This window comes from Tyto alba, unplaced genomic scaffold (assembly GCF_018691265.1).
Source record: "Tyto alba isolate M040663 unplaced genomic scaffold, T.alba_DEE_v4.0 Super-Scaffold_27, whole genome shotgun sequence".
NCBI lineage: Eukaryota > Metazoa > Chordata > Aves > Strigiformes > Tytonidae > Tyto > Tyto alba.
Window position 1 is genome coordinate 14,693,352 of NW_024881301.1, and position 16,198 is coordinate 14,709,549.

The following is a 16,198-nucleotide window of genomic DNA, read 5'->3' on the forward strand; positions in this document are numbered from 1 at the left end:
GCTCACCTAATAGCTGCATTTCCTCTTGCATCTTTACCGTGTCATCAGACCCTGCTGTCCAAACCTATTGTGCAGCCAGTATACCTGTCAGCTCTGAAAGTGTAGTCACCTGTTGCTTGCTGTAGGTGAGCTTGCAATCTGCTACTTCTGTTTTGGGGCCTCTTATAGGAGTAAATATGGTATTTTCTGATGAATATTAGGGACCTCTGATGAGAGTGCTGTCAATAGAATAATGTTGCAACAGTGTGTGTTTTTTCTGTTTTTCTTTTGTTGCAGTGAGAGAGAATATGCCCTTGCTAACAGAACAAAATGGTAAAAGAAGGAATATCAGAATTACATAGCACTGTCGGTCTTCACAGGCTTAAAAATTGGTGATCTCTGAAGATAGGTAATTCTATGAAGCATTTATGGAAAACTCCCCTTGAAAATATCCAGAATTAATAAACTGTATTCCACAGCCACTCAAATGAAGCTTTGTAAATTATAAAAGATTTCTGCAAACAGTATAGAGTTAATCATGTAGATTATACATCCACACTGGTGTTTTGGTTTCTGTATCGTGCGCAAAACCCACATAATATGTGTGTGGAGTTTTCTGTGTGATGGATCATGTTAGCCTGAATTCTGGCTGCATCTCCCGACCTTTGCCCAGTAACCTGTCTTCCCAAAATTCAGTCCAGTGATGTCCCCACTTCAGAAATTGTCAAGTTAAAAGATTTTTCTTTAAATGTGTATTTAAAAAATAGAGCATTATGACCTCTGTCCTGCCGCAAAGGTTAATTTTTCCCTTATGTGGCTTAGTATGGCTCCCTTCTTAGTGCTAAATTTATGCCCCACTTTTGGTGCCTCCCTGTGATCTTTCAGGACTGGAAAAGGCAGAGGGTTTAGCAACATAAAGGGGTTTCTCTCCCAGGTTCCCAATGGAGCACTCGGCTCTAATTCTGGATGTACATTTAGCCTGATGGTGGTTGGGTGCATCCCAGTGCTGTACAGGCAGGCTCTGCGTATGTGACGCTGCTTAAAAGTTGAGAGTGAGGAACATGGAGACTGGTACCCCATCAACAGCAGGTGTTCAGGCCCCTTTTCTGTAGCGTGTGGCACATGCAGAATTCATGATACTTTGCGGAATAGGTTGTTTTTGTCAGGGAGGACCTACTTAAGCTACTTCTAGTCTTGTCACTGCTGAATTCTGCACTTAACCCAGCCTCAGACTGATATTACTTTATTACATCGTGCTTTTTCCTTGTAAGTATGAAAACTCAGATGCATGCCCCATGTACAAGTTCTTGATGGCTAGTGAGGAATCTGCTTATGTTCCTGCAGTCATGGGATCTGCAGGAACCATGGGTCAAGCTGTGCTTTATTTGGCTTTTTATTATTGCTTGCCCACTTCTCCCACCAGTTTGTCCTAGCCAGAAGCTGCTTCTGTTCTCCCAAATCTCTAGATTTTTGTGTTGCAGAAATAAAAAAAAAAAAAAAAAAGTGTCACTGAGGTGGTTTTTTTGTTTGTTTTGTTGGTTTTTTTGTTTGTTTTTTTTTTTTTTCCTCTCTGTGAATGTGGTTCAGCAAAGGTCAAGGAGTAAAATGACATTATTTCTGAAAGAATGCACTTTCTTTGCAATAGGGAAGACAGCCTTGTCCTACTGGAGAGTCCTGTGTGTAGGCTGTCTGGAACAGTGAACAGTGCTGTCTGAAGTGGTTGTTTCTAACCCTGCCAGGTAGTGAGATACTGGACCTTAAAACTGATGCTCTGATCTGTAAGGAATGTTTGGATGGTTTGGGGAAGATTGATTACTAACCTTTTTCTGACTCCGAGCCCTGAACGCTCATGGTAACTAAGGTAACCTGATTTCATAGGCAAAGAAAAAGAAAATAGTAGGCTGGTGAAAATGGATATGCTCCAAAATTGGTCTTTGCTTTCTTTTTTTCCCTTTGCTTTTTTTTCCTTCCCTCAAGGGTAAACAGTAGGCTTGCTGATACATTTGAAGGTATTTAGGACTATTCACAAGTTCCTTTTGGTTGTTACCATTAAGTTGTGTCCATGCACGTGTGTGTGTGTGTGTGTGTGTGTGTACATACCTGCATGCAAACTTGTGCCTGTATCCTACCCCTACTAATCTGTATATTAGTTACTATTCCATAATCACCTTCCAGAAGAGCTAAACGGCTATATATTGTGTTCTCAGGAACAGTGACAGGTCATTTGTCGAACAGCTGGAGGCACAAGGAATATTTGTTTTTCAGTCCTGTAAACATCCTGGCCCTGTTTTAATCAGCAGGGGAGTTTCTTGCTGTGCAAATTCTTGCCCGTGACCTGGTGGGCTAGTGCATCTTCCATCCAACAGCTCTCTCCTTTTGGGTGAGCTTTGAAAAATCCTCGGGCTTTTGGGACAGCCTTAATGTAGACCTTGTGTATTGGTGTACAGGACAGAAATGTACTTTGTGTACTTTAAATCTCAGAAGCGTGTTTTTTCAAACCTACGTGATGCTGAGAACCAAGTGATCCATTTGTACAGCGGGTTTAGATGCAGGCTGGCTTTGATTACATCTTTGCGTTTTAGATAAAGGCTTTTGCAAATAATTTAATTACACATATCTGGTCTTTTCCGGCACTGTGTTGCCTGCTTGCATAGTTCTCCTAAACTAGCCCCAAATATTTAAATTGTTTAAATCTCTGGAAAGAGGCATTCTTCCTGAATTGTCTGAGACCTGTTGAGGCCTTTTAAAGCATGGAAAATCCCTTGTGAGGATGTGTTGGACTTAGAGAAAGTTTCCCATCTGAAGACTTCGTTCTGTATGTTTCGTTAGGAAATTGAAGTTTAAAGCTTTGAGAGTAGTTCAGCTGAAAATATTGGTTGGTGAGATTTTAAATTTTTTTTAGCACTTAATATATTGTTTGCCAGCTTGTGCTCATTAGTCAGGGATATAGATTACCTTGACCCACCTCTGATTGCCATTACTATGCTGGCAAAAGGCCCACTGGGCATACTTGCACCAGCAAAAAAAGAGACATTTTCTTGGTACGCCTCCACTTGGGAAATTAGCAGAAGCTGCACCACTAAGTTCAGCCTCCAAAAACAACATCAGACCCACATTGCCTCTTCCCAGCCAACTCAAGTGCAGGTGATGGCTCAGTTTCGATGAAGTGCTTTGCCACGCTGTTAAGCACCCCAGACATGCAGTGACGGAGTCTACTGGTGTTTCCTTGAAATTGCAACTATTTGCATTAAACCGATTTCGGGGCTGCTAATGCCGTTTTTGTAACCACTCACTCCGTTTCTCCTGCTTTCGAAAGGTTTTGTATTGAAAGGTGTTGCAAACTCTCCTGGCTCTTACTTCTGCCTTGCTGTCGGCTCTCCCACTTCTAGACTGACCACAAGCAGCCCAGGTATTGCTAGCATTGATTTCCTGCTCTAAAAGAGTTTACCTTGTTACGTTGGTTAACAGTAAAGGAACAAACTTGTAACCTAGATACTTCCCCGTTTCCTCTGACAGCCATGTGATTTACTGCTAGAGGTGACTCTGTCATTTCTTTCCTATATTTGCTGCTGCTGCTGCTGTTTTAAATGGTTTGGTGTGTGAGCTTTCTGAAACAACATGGTGTGTGTAGGATCTCGTGGGTGACGAAGCTGTTTCTTTTCTTCTTTCTCTCCTTGGTTTGTGCTTGTCCGTCTGCTGTGGTAGGTTTATTAATAAATTATATGTGTCCGTATTAGATATAATTTTGAGGAGGTTTGCATGTTGATAGTTCGTAAGCAACTAAGGTGCCTCATGTTCAGGTCTGAGCAGATAGGAATCCCCTTGCACTCGAGAGGGCCTGATCCCAAAGCCCAGTGAAGTTGATAGGAAGACTCTTGCCTACTTCAGGGGGCTTTGGATCAGGCCTTATGCTCCCACCTTTGTTGTGCCTCACTTAAAATGGTGCTTTTTCAGTTGTCTGTCTTTTTTTTCTGTCTTTTTTTTTTTTTCTTTTGTTTTTTTTTTGTTTGTTTGGGTTGTTTTTTTGTTTTGTTTTGTTTTTTTCTTTGTATGGTGCTGTGTATAACTTGAATATATTATGCACATATCCTACCCAATGGGTAGAACAAACAAACATACAAAAAACAAATAAATGTTAATACTGTAAGATAATGTATAGATTATACCAATTTTAACACACAAAAAAAAGGGCATAGACTTTGTGAATGCCAACTTCTGTGCTTGGTCCTTTTTTGTAAGAAAATTTGCAAATGAATACATACAAATGACAAAAAGTCTATGTATTTTATTTTCCTATTAAATATCAATGTAATATCACAAGGGAAAAAATTTGAACAAATCCTTTTCGACTAGCCTGTGTATAGTTATCAGTCGTTTGATGCATCTTTGCTGTGAAGATTTGTTCTTTTTTTTTTTAATGTGTCACTTTAAGAAAAAGGAAAAAACACAAAACAAAACCTCCACAGCTTTAACCTTGCAACTACATGCTTCTGGTATTGGTTGTTGCCTCGCTGTTGCTGAGTTGGATCAGTATTGGTTACTATTTCTCTAGCAGATATGTTATTTATTATTACCCTTGATTACCTTTTACTTCTTTTTTTTTTAACTTAGAAGTGGGCTAAAACCTTTAGAATCTTTCTATCCACATCCTAGATTTGAAGTGAAGCTCAGACAAGTGGGAACTGACCCAAACCATCCCTGCAAAACTGAAACTAGGCCAAGGAGAGTTTGGTGACAACAGCCAGCCTTTGCTCTGTGCCCACTGCTGGTACGCGACCCTGCCGCTGCGACCTGCCCCGAGGCTTGGTGTGCAGGGGGGGCTCGCTGGCGGCCTGCCTAGCTGCAGGGGTGCAAGCCTTAAGGGGGAGACAAGAAAAAAACGCAGCTGGTAGCGAGCTGACTGCAGGGTCTGAGCGTGAGCTTTGGGTCGGCAGCGCTGCTGCTGCGTTGGCCTGCGACAGCGACGGCTCAACCTGAGTTCGTATGGTGAGGTTATGGAGAAATGCCTAAAGCTGTTCAGACCCAGCGCGGGAAGAGATGTGGAAAGGAATTCAACAGTTTAACTTTCTGCCAGGCTCCCTTGGTGGTTTGGTTCTCCCCTGGTGTCTCCGCACGTTTGGCCGTCCGTCCTCATGCCCCTGTGCGCTCTCGCCGCAGGCTCTTTGGTAAAGCAAATACCTCAGGAAAACTCAACATGAAGTTCTAGTGTAGAGACTTGCAAATTCTGTACTTATTTTTCTAAACTGTTCTAACTATCCCAGGATGGTAGGTGATATAAAAGTTTATCAGTCCAAGACAGACTAGTCCTCTCACAGATGGATGCCGACTAATCTTTCATAGATACTCGTGTCCATATGTAGCTTTTTTATACTTGTCAGGCTTTAACCACAGATGTAAGGTAGCAATGTGCTGGGATATGTTTGAGATGGCATTTTTGTTTGGTTTTTCAGATGACTAGCTAAAAGCTATGCTAAAACTCAGGGGGCCTTGTCCGGGGCCCAGTGAAGTCAATGGTGAGGCTTCCTCAGGTTTGAGTGGGCTTTCAGTCCGGTCCATCACGCTCAAGGATGGTGCTTTGGAGCACAGTCCTTCACGACTTCTCTGTCGACCTGAAACTTCAGCTACGTGTTTGTCTGTAAATATCTTTTTTTAAAGCCCTCACAGGAGTCCTGTGTCTGAATGTTGATCATGCTTGGTTTGTTTTGTGTTAAAGAAGTGTGTAAGGTTTTTTTTTTTTATGGCCAGTTCGGCATCATCAAGCCCTTACAGGTAGCTTGTATCCATCCCTCTATATATTGAGCTGTTTTATCAGTAAGCATGTACCATAGGGAAATATACATATTTCGTGACTGTCATTTGTTAACTCATTTCTTGTTTGTCAGGGCATAGAGTACTTGTTTTGGAAGTATGCCTTGCCTGGCCACTTTCACGTTTCTGTTTGCACTGCAGTACCACTTCTGTGCATGAAGGAAGAAAAACAAACAAAAAAAACCCCCAGGCCTTTGACTAGGAAGACTCTGTATAGAGCAAACCTCCCACTGGAGGAATCTAGGATAGGATTTATCATAACAAAACTTGCATATTGAGTGGACCAAACATGAGCGTGTCTCCTTTTAGAGGCACTAATTTGCTTTGAAGCTGCAGTGGAAAGAGCAGACTATCTATTAAGTGTATTCACAGCTGTGTTCACGCTTTCCGTTTACCACAAAGCACAGCAGGCAGCCAAGATGTTAAAAGAAGTATAAGCAGAAGTTATGAGAGCCTCAGGCATCGTAGACCTGGACAGCAAAAATAATAATAATAATAATTAAAAAATTCACTTTTAATATTCTTTAACAAAGCTTTTCTACTTATAGTACAAAGACTACATAAGTGTCGATAGGGGTTTTATCTTTCTATAGCTATCAACTGCCCAATGCTGCTGTGCTCAGAGCATTTCACGATGGTATGTACATCAGTCAGGCTGTTACACTTAAAATTAACCATCACATGTCTGTTTTTAGAGTGTTGACCCTTTCTTTGTTGTTTCTTGCTAGTTATTTTACAGTGTAAAATGCTTTATTGCTGTATGGATTTTTTTTGTATTTCCAACATTGTGGCTTTCAAGATCATGTTTTCAACACATCTCTTACTTTTGTCCATTTTGTTTCAAGCTATTCTGAAATATGTACAGCACTATCAACAATATTTAATCTTTCTTTTAAATTTTATTGTTGTAAAAACAAAGCTATTAAAAACAGTAAGTCTTTTTACAACTGTATTGGAATTTCTCAATAGCTGTTCATGTGATGCTATGACAAACCTGGCTTGCTTTAATTTTACTTTTTTTTTTTTTTAATTATTTTCCTTTTAACACAATTAATTTGTTGCTTATTTTCCACCGTAACTCCCAGTTATATGCAGGAAAAGATTTCAACTGTTGTGTATCTGACTCTTTTAATTGAGCAAATGGTGATGTCCTAGTTTTTAGACCTAAGGTCTGTTTATTGCAATACTTTTAAAGGAAGATGTTGCTCTAAGTGCTGTTGTTAGTTTTAAATACAGATTTTATGCTTGTTCTTAATATGCTGTGGTTAAACCACGGCACAAAATTATTAAAAATCATGAAATGCATTTGTCTCCTGTTGAATTTATTTTCCCTTTAAAGTGAAGAAAGAAAAGCCAACAAAACGAGACAAGGTGAAACACTAGACTGGCCTTCTGTAAAACAAGTACTTGTCTTTTCCCCTCACTGTTTGCTGCTGGCAGCCGATCATTAAGGAATCAGAGGGTGGACTCAATCCTTGAAGCATATGGGAGGGCCCTGGGAAACATGTCTGATGAGGATTTTGCATCAGTGCTCTGACCTTCAACCTTTGGTGGTTAATGTTGGGGTGACTGCTGGTGTTTCTGCCCTGCCTCTGCCGTGGGATGGGCTGTAGCAGGAGGCAGCTGTGTCGGAGCACCTGCCTCTCACCTACTGTAGTTAAGTCTAGGCATTTAATCTAAGCCACTCATGATTCCCATTCCTTTAAGATAAGGACCCCACCTCAGTGCCATTTAAAGTACTGGGTGTTGGTGACAGCCTCTAGCACATCAGTGCTGCCTGACCAGCCGGGGGGGATAAGCAGGGGCCCCAAATTATTGAGTTGCAAAAGTTGGTTAAAAAATGAGCATACAAGATACGGCTTGCGGGAGGAGGAAGCACAACCTGGGTTAAGAAACCTGGAGCATGCTCTGGGCAATGCTTAAAACAAGAACAGTTGTGATCCAGGACAGGGGGAAGAGAGGGATGATGCAGTTCATAAGAGGCTAGACAAAAGGATCCTGTGAAAGACACTTACCTGGTAATACAGATCTTTGCAAGTTAAATCAAGCTATCCCTGGCTGGTACTGGTAGCTTTGCTATACTACAGCTTAACAAAAGTAGGAAAGAATTTTTATTTTTTTTTTTTTTACAGAGCAGTTACTTTCTGTTTATGTGTAAGTATAAAGTGATGCTTTATTTAGCATGATTATTAATGAAATAGTTCTCTTGTATATATTTTGTAGCTGTGTCTGTGCTTGCTGGAGCTTGATCTCTGTTGTTGAGATGCAATACTTAGAGGGTGGTAGTGATTCAAACTTGGGGCTTTCTCACAGGTTGTTTCAAGAAAGAGAGGTTTCCTGTGGGAGCCCCTGTCCAGGGTAGTTTCTGACACCCTGCTCATGGAGCAGCCTTTATATTACCCTCAGGTAGGAGCCAGGGGGTGTTCATTCAAATAGCTTCATTCTTTAAATGTTATAATACTTATTTTTGGTTCAAAAGTAACCATTTTATTTTTCTATAACCACCCTGAGTTAGCTCTCCTCCCTCTACAGCATTGTAATTCTTATTTTCCTTAGTCCTTAGAAGTGCTCCAGATCTCCGAGCTTCTGCTCCTCCTCTACTGTCTGAACCCTGAACTCCCTGGAAACTGCATTTTTGTTGAGCTTGCTTTGATCTCTTACTTAATCTGGTTTTAATTGTATTTATATTTGTTTTATAATATGCCATTCTGTTTGATTGTGTTTTAATATCTCTGCCAGTGGTTGCGACTCAGAACTCGGCTATAAATGGGATGTCTCATCTCAGTAGGGTTACTTTTTTCTGTTAAAAGATTAATACAGTGGCTGCTGCAGTCCTGTGAAACCTCTAGGTCTGGCTTCCAGGCTCCCAACAGTATTGCGTCTCATTACAAACACCCTGTTTTTAACATCCCAAACCCTTTTCTTCCAAAGACCCCTCTGTAATGAGACTTCGTTACTTAGACAAAAATTAATTAGGCTTCTCTCATTATCACTGTTTTGATCGGTTGTGCTTTAAATGACTGCTAATTAAAATGCACATTTTAAAAAACCTTACTGCCGAATCCTATTCTAATAGCTCGCTTCTACTGTGGCGATGCCCTGCTTTTGTGCAGTTTGCATTGTGCCACTTTTACAGAAGTCTAGCACTGATTAGGATAAAAACTTGCACAGTTTTTTTTTCGCTTGTTTTCTACATTTTTTTTTTCCCAGACTGACTGCCAAATGATTGCTCCTGAGAGTGGGCATTAGAGCTGAGATACCAAATTATTTGCATGTGGTAAAACTGATGAGCTGAGTTTCTCAGTATCCTGTATAGTCAGTAACATTACTTGTCCCCAGAATGTTTCAATACATAAGGGAGAAACTATGTGCTGTACTTGCTACTATTTAACTGCCTATTTCTGCTTACCTGAGGTGTTCCACGTTGCCCCTTATACATTATTTACATTGTCAGGACTGAATGATCTGTCCCAGTGATGTCCATCACATGCTAAGCTGGAGGCAGCTTTGCCGGGATGCCAGTGGACATACTAACAACAGCTAGAGGGGGGCATGTTGAAGGCTTGATCTCCTTAATAACGGGACTAATGTGTAAACCAGATGCTTAACGTAAACTATTTTGTACCCTTTAACAGTTTCCATTATGGAGCGTGTTGCAGAACAGTAGCAGAAGGGTGCTAATACTGTTTTAAAGATGAGGAAACAAGCATTAAGCAGGACATGGCAGGTCTCAGTGCAGTCTATGGTGATGCTGGGAATAACCTTCCCATCACCACTGTTCTCAGTCCTTCCACCTGCGAGGCAAAGTTTTTCCCTGCTCACTTCTAACACCCATGTATCTCGTACAGAGCTATTTTTCTGTGTTTGGCTGCTAGTTGCAGGGGTTTGAGCAAGCAGCCAGAACACAGCCACCCCTTGTCCAGAGAAAGAGGGCATCTTTTTCATGGAGGCCAAATTGCCATCCTTGAGCCCCAGAAGCTCCCTTCAATGCCAGCACCAGATCACTCCAGATTAATTTAACATTTGCAGACATTACAGTGATTGACAGTTGAGTGGAAAATTCCGGTTTAATCCCGCTCTGTGTGCCAGAGACATGGGCTCAGACAGCTTGACCTACATTTAACCCTGGGCAGCAAGAAACTCTTAGGGGAAAAAGAAAAAAAAGCAATTTTCATCTCAAAGCAGTGAGACTGTTCCAGCTTATTACATGCCCCTGTGTATATGCATACATGCATAATTGTGTTACAATGCTGTGAATATTTCATAAGCTGAGCCAAGTTTGCCCTAGTTGGCTTTTCTTGGTGAAGAAGCCATATAAGTCAAATGTAAAAGCACAAATGTGCTTGCATAGCCATTCAGCAGGGTTTATGGCAACAGCAAAATGTATAGGAGCTACTTCTTTCCTGACAATGGGGTTAGGATTTTAAGTGCTATAAAATTTGCTTACAGCTGCAAACTTCACAGCTCTCAGGGAAAAAGCTGATGAGCTGGTGACTTTCACTAATGTTTTGTCAGGAAAAGCCTAACAGGTAAGGCTTGACTGACTGACTGCAAAGTCAGTCTACTTCCTTTGGCCCCCTTCATTCTGCAGATCAAAGGCGCTGATAGTCACTTTAACTGTATTTGTTTTGGATAGTCGCTGGTGCAGTATTAGGTTTCTCAGCGCGAGGTGCATTGGTGCATGTTAAAAGCCCTATGGCTGAGTGATAACTGCATTAGTTGCTCAACATTCAAGCACTCTCACCTTTTAGAATTATGCTGTATATTCTGCTGATACTATACCTGTAGATAAGAAAATACGCATGCTAGCTCCAGCCATATGCTAGGGGAAACACACTTTGCTGTAAAATTATGCTCTGTCAGGAAAATGATATCAGGTACACTAAAATTGCTGTCTGACAGTAGCACAGAAGAAATAAAGTGCCTGTCTGCGGTAAAACTGTACTCTAGAGTAAATTGTGCAGCTGTAGTTTAAGTGCTCCTTGTGCACTGGCAGTTTTACTTTCTTTTTTTCAAAGCAGATTGGCTGTGTGCAGAGATGTGCAGATTGCTTAAATAGAGGACTACTGCACAACAATCCAGCAATATAAAATACACTGTTATTGACGTTAGATAGAATTTGGAATATTCCTTTTATAAAATTATAGTGTGTTATCTTTATTTTCATGGCTTTTCTAATCGAATCCAAGATAAAAATTAAAGGCAGGTATTTGGTGAATGAAGCATTAGCCACCAGTCAGCCAAGGCTGAGAAATTTCCCTTCCGCCTCTAAAATTCTTCCAAAGTGTCTTCTTCCCCATTAAAACACGGCTATTGCAACTGGAAGGTGGCTGAACGCCGTAGCTGTGTGCAGACACCTGCTTTTGGGGGAAAGGTACTCCAGATCCAGTGTCTCTAGCTGAGGCCCTTCACACTGCTTACTGCAGAGCCTATTAAGCATGAAGGGCAAGTACAGAGTCACTTCTCATCTCTAACTTCTCTCGTGTTCTCTTGGATCCACATCCTTACGAGCCCTCTGGCAACTCTTTTGGCATTTGTGGGCAAATCCACATGAAATAATACTAAAAAAAGCATGTGGTATACTTGCATATTGAGAGCCAAATGGTAGATCTGCATTTGTGTCTCCATCTGCTTTGAGACCCCATTTGGGAAGACAGCAGTAGGCACAAGGGCCAGGTGAAGGCAGAGTTCAGAGGGAGCCTGTGCTGACTCTCCAAGCCTGCTTTACTGCGCAGAGGCTGCCGACAGCCCTCTGAAGTTACCAGTACTGGATCTGTTATACTACTAGCTACCGAGCAGTACAGTTCTGGTTTGGATTAGGTGTAGGATCACAACTGCATTTCAGGTGGATTCAACACAGAATCTCGTGGAAATTATGTCAGTTTTATGACTTTATTCTGATGGCAAGAGAACATAAGATCCTTGATTCAGCATGAGATTAAAAGGAGGAGGTCACAGACTATTTGATTCTGCAATGAGTCAGACTGCCAATGGAATTGACTCAAAAACTATAGCATGTTCAAGCAATGTGAGATCATACTGCATTTTACATGTTAGGAAGCTGTGGCACATACAATCTGGTACTAAGGATGAGAAACCTGGATTTAGCCCACTGGTGAACCAACATTACCAAAACATTGTTTGGCAGCAGCCTCTGCCTTCAGCTGCTCCAGCCACCTAGCACAGCAATATTGCCACACAGTTCATGAGTTACTTCTAGAGGGATGCTGAAGCCCAGAGCTTACAAATGAGATCTTGCCAGCAGCACCCATTGCTATCTCCCTGAGCTCATCCGTGTGCTGCTTGCTCAGAGCACTGGGGCACAAAGCGTTGCCTGAACCTCTGTTTCAAGACTGTTCTTTATGGTAGCGGACAAGGTTTAGAGAAACAGGGCTTCACCTTCAAAGGTGGGCACTGCCACCACCACCATTACCCCTGTGGCTCTTGGCCAGAGAGCTGCATTCGCTGCTGTGTCTGTGAGGAGCAAGTGCTCTCTGAGCACTAACGGAGCTGCCCCGCGTCACAGCGATGTCTCCCGTCTGGCTTTTGCAAAGCACTGAGCAGCTTTCAGTTATACCAGTTCTGCACAGAAAAAGTAACAGATCTGCAGACTACTTTTTTTTTTTTTTTTTAACAGTACATTTAAAAAAAAATAACAACTTTTTTAAAACAGCACTGGAGAATTTAACTGAGGTAGGGCCTCCTCTGGTTGCAGTTTAGTCTCTTTCTGGGTACTTGGTCAGACCCAGAAGCATCTAGAAATCTTTCTTTAATTTTGTTTCTTTATGAAACTCTTCCCCTATTGTATTAGGTCTGTTTTTGTTTTTTTTTCTTTTTTCATTCGTAAACAAGCATGTGTATCCTCCCCTGTGTTCCCTTCTTTGTGATTGTCCAATCAATTCATCAAACTCAAGGACAGACTTAATGCTACATGTTTCCCTGCAGGCTTATGAAATCAAGATGTATTCTTTCTGTTTAAGAAGTTCATCAAAATAGCCAGACAGTTGCCAGGGGATAATTACAATTCTCTAATTATTGTTTCTGACGGTAAGTGATGAACAAGGATGAATGCGGTACAACGCTCTAAGATGACGCCCTGAAGAGGACATAATCAGAAAGATGTGTTTTGACTTTGGCTCTCAGCCCCACCTTGGGCCACTATTTTGGCTTTGGCCTGTCACTGGGTCACAGCTTTGGCTCCAGCCCTGCTCAGACTAATGTGGCTCCCATCCCTGTTTGGGCTGAACCTTCAGCTCTGGCACTAACTTCAAGAACAACTGGGTCTGGTCGTTGTTCAGGCCGTTATTTTGATTGGCCCCATTTTTGGTCATTGCTTCAGCTCCAGCCATTGCTCAGGCCATGATTTCAGCTCCTCATCTCGGACTGAGACTTCAGCTCCGGCCTGATGCCAGGCTGTGACTTTGGTGCTGGTCCTATGGCAGGGCACGGCTTTGGTTCTGGTTCCATCGTGAACCAGGATTTTGACTCTGGGTGCTGCTCAGGTTGTAAATTCAGCTCCAGACTAATACTGGGCTGCAATTTTGTCTCAGCTCCATCTTGATTCGCAACTTTTGCTCCTGCCTATTTTGGGCTAATACATGGGCTCCAGCCCAATGTTGGTCACAGATTCACTGTGGCTGCATATCACGTTGTGAGTGCAGCTCTGGCCCCTGCTCTGGCCCTATCTCAGGCCACAGCTTCAGCTCCAGGCTGATGTTGGGCTGTGACTTCAGCTCTTGCTCCAGTTTGGGCTGCAATTTTGGCCCTGGCTCCATCTCAGGCTATGACTTCAGCTCTGACCTCTGTTCAGGCTGTGAGTAAATATCAGTCGTCATCTTGGGCCACCACCATGGATCCAGCCCCATCTTTGGTCATGATTTCAGCCCCAGGCCCCACTTTGAGCCACAACTTTGATTCCAGCCCCAACTTGAGCCACAACTTTGACTCTAGCTCCATCTGGACCATGAATTTGACCCCAGCCTGATACTGAGTCATGGCATCAGCTCCAGCTCAGGCTACTCCGGCCCCTGCTTGGTTCTCGACTTCTGTTTTGCCCCATCTTGGTCTGTGATGGTGGCTCTTGCCTGATACTGGGCCTCAACTTTAGCCCTGGCCCCTGCTTGTGCTGTGGCTTTGGCACTGGTGCCAAACTGAGCTGTGGTTTCAGCTTTGTCAAGACACTGTAGTGAGACTTTAGCTCCTGCCCCATGTGGGCAGCTCTGCCCCTCCTCAGACTGCTGCTGGGGGTCTGGCCTAATACTGGGCCAAGATTTTTGCTTGGCTCCATCTTAGACTGAATCTTGGTTCCAGCCCCGTCTTTGGCCACAATTTTGGCTCTGGCCATTGCTCAGGTGGCTACTTTGGCCCTGGCCAGACTTTGACTGTGGCCCCTCCTCAGGAGGTTGCTGTGACTTGTCCCCTATTTGGGCCATGGCTTTGGTTCTGGCCCCGACTTGGGCTCTCATGACTACTCTGTCTTTTCCTTGGTCCTTGTCATCTGCTCCAGTGCTAAGCTGGGCTGTGACTTTAGGTCCTGCCCAACACCAGGCAGGCTATGGCCCATGCTCAGACTGCAGCTTTGGCACTGGCACCAAAGCAAACCTCGACTTTGCCAAGCTACTGGGATGAGACTTCAGCTCCCGCCCCATCTTCAGCTGTGACTTTGGCTACAAACAGTGCTTGGGCTGAAAGTCTGGCTTCTGCCCCTTATTGGGTCATATCTTTGGCTCTGGGTCTCATTTGGACATTATTTTGCCTCCAGTCCCAGCTCAGGCTCTTAATTTAGCTCCTCTAGCTCTTGCTCAGGCTGCTGCTTGAACTCCTGCGCAAGTGGTCACTTGGCTTGGGCCCTTCCTTGCACAAGCTGCATCTTCAGCTCCGTCTTGGGCCGCTACTGCTCCAGCTCATTTTCAGATTGCTACTTTGGTTCTGGTTCCATCACGGGCTGTGACTGGCTCCAGCCTTATCTCAGGCTGTAACTTTGGCTGTGAAGGAACAGGCCTTGCCCATGAGGATGCTGAGCTGCCAGGGGAGCAAGGCAGCCCCTGCCAGGACTGGCTGGGTGGGCCAGCAGGCAATGGAAAGTGCTCCTGGGCTCTTCAACCCCCCTGAGGACTCTTGGCACTTTGCTGGGCACTCCCTTGCTCGGGTCACTTGTTGGCAGCCTCAGTGCCAGCTCTGGGTGCTGCAGCCAAACTGTTTGCTTTCTCAGGCCGTGGCACTTGCTCTTCTGTTCCTTATGCGCTGCCGAAGGATCACCCACTGATGCTGCTTCACCCTGAGGGACACCTCTGCCACATGGCAGTGTGCCACCTGTGCTGGCTTGGTCACCAGTAAGAAAGAGGAGGCCCTGTGTTGTTCCCAGGCAGCCCCCTGCCTGATGCAAATGCAGTCCCGGTGCACTGCCTCACCAAAGCGGGGTGGACCCAGCCCCACGCGCCCACACTATGTCTCACTCTCAGTAATGAGAACTGCACTCTAATATTCTGGCAAAAGCTACAGGAGTAAGTGAGATACAAGGATGAAAGTCAACTTTATCCTACAGTTAAAATTGCGGTGTAGCTGGGTATGTGCTGGGCACCCGGTAGCCTAACATCGTTCATTCCCTGGGTGGCCCAGGAGCTCCCCAGCGGGGCTCTGCATTGATTGCAGATGAGGCCAACTTGAGAGAAGGTCACCAGTACAACCAAGCATTTGCTAATTGTCACAACTGCTCTCCAGGTTGGATTTTCAAAGCCTTGAAGATTTCCCCTCTCGCTTTATGTAGATCAATCCACAGGCATTATTGATGCTTTGTTAGTTGACATCCTGGGTGGAGGATGTGGCTGTCCCAGAAACTCCCTGAGATTGTTCACGCTGCAACAATGACCAAACAATACACAGATGAGGGACTTGACAGTAGTCACTATGAGCTGGTCCTGCAGTTGCAGAAACAGTTACACAGGACAGTCTGCTGCACACAGTTAAATCATTTGTACTTAGCGTGGGTAGTGATAGATCACATAAGCTCTGGAATGGTCACAGGCCAACTGGACACGGGGAAGGGCAAAAGGACAAGGGTATCACAAGGGTGTGTCTGTGTAATGAACAATTTTTAACATGCCTGGGGTCTACAGGCCCATCCTAGGACACCAAGGTGCCCCTGTGCAACCCCTGCCACGTACAAAGAGAGGAATCCTGTGAGCTGCACCAAGAGGTTCACATATCTGGCCCCAGATTGAGAAGATGATCCTGCAGTATTGCTGGGGAAGACTTTGGGCTTTGCAGGGTGTGGCAGGACATAGGCATGCTGCCCCTGAAAATGACAAACTAGAAAAAATGCCAATATCAGAAGAACATACACTAAAATAGAAAGACGGAAGAAAAGCATCTATTAACTGCAATCCTACAGTAGTGCTCATCTCAACAGTGC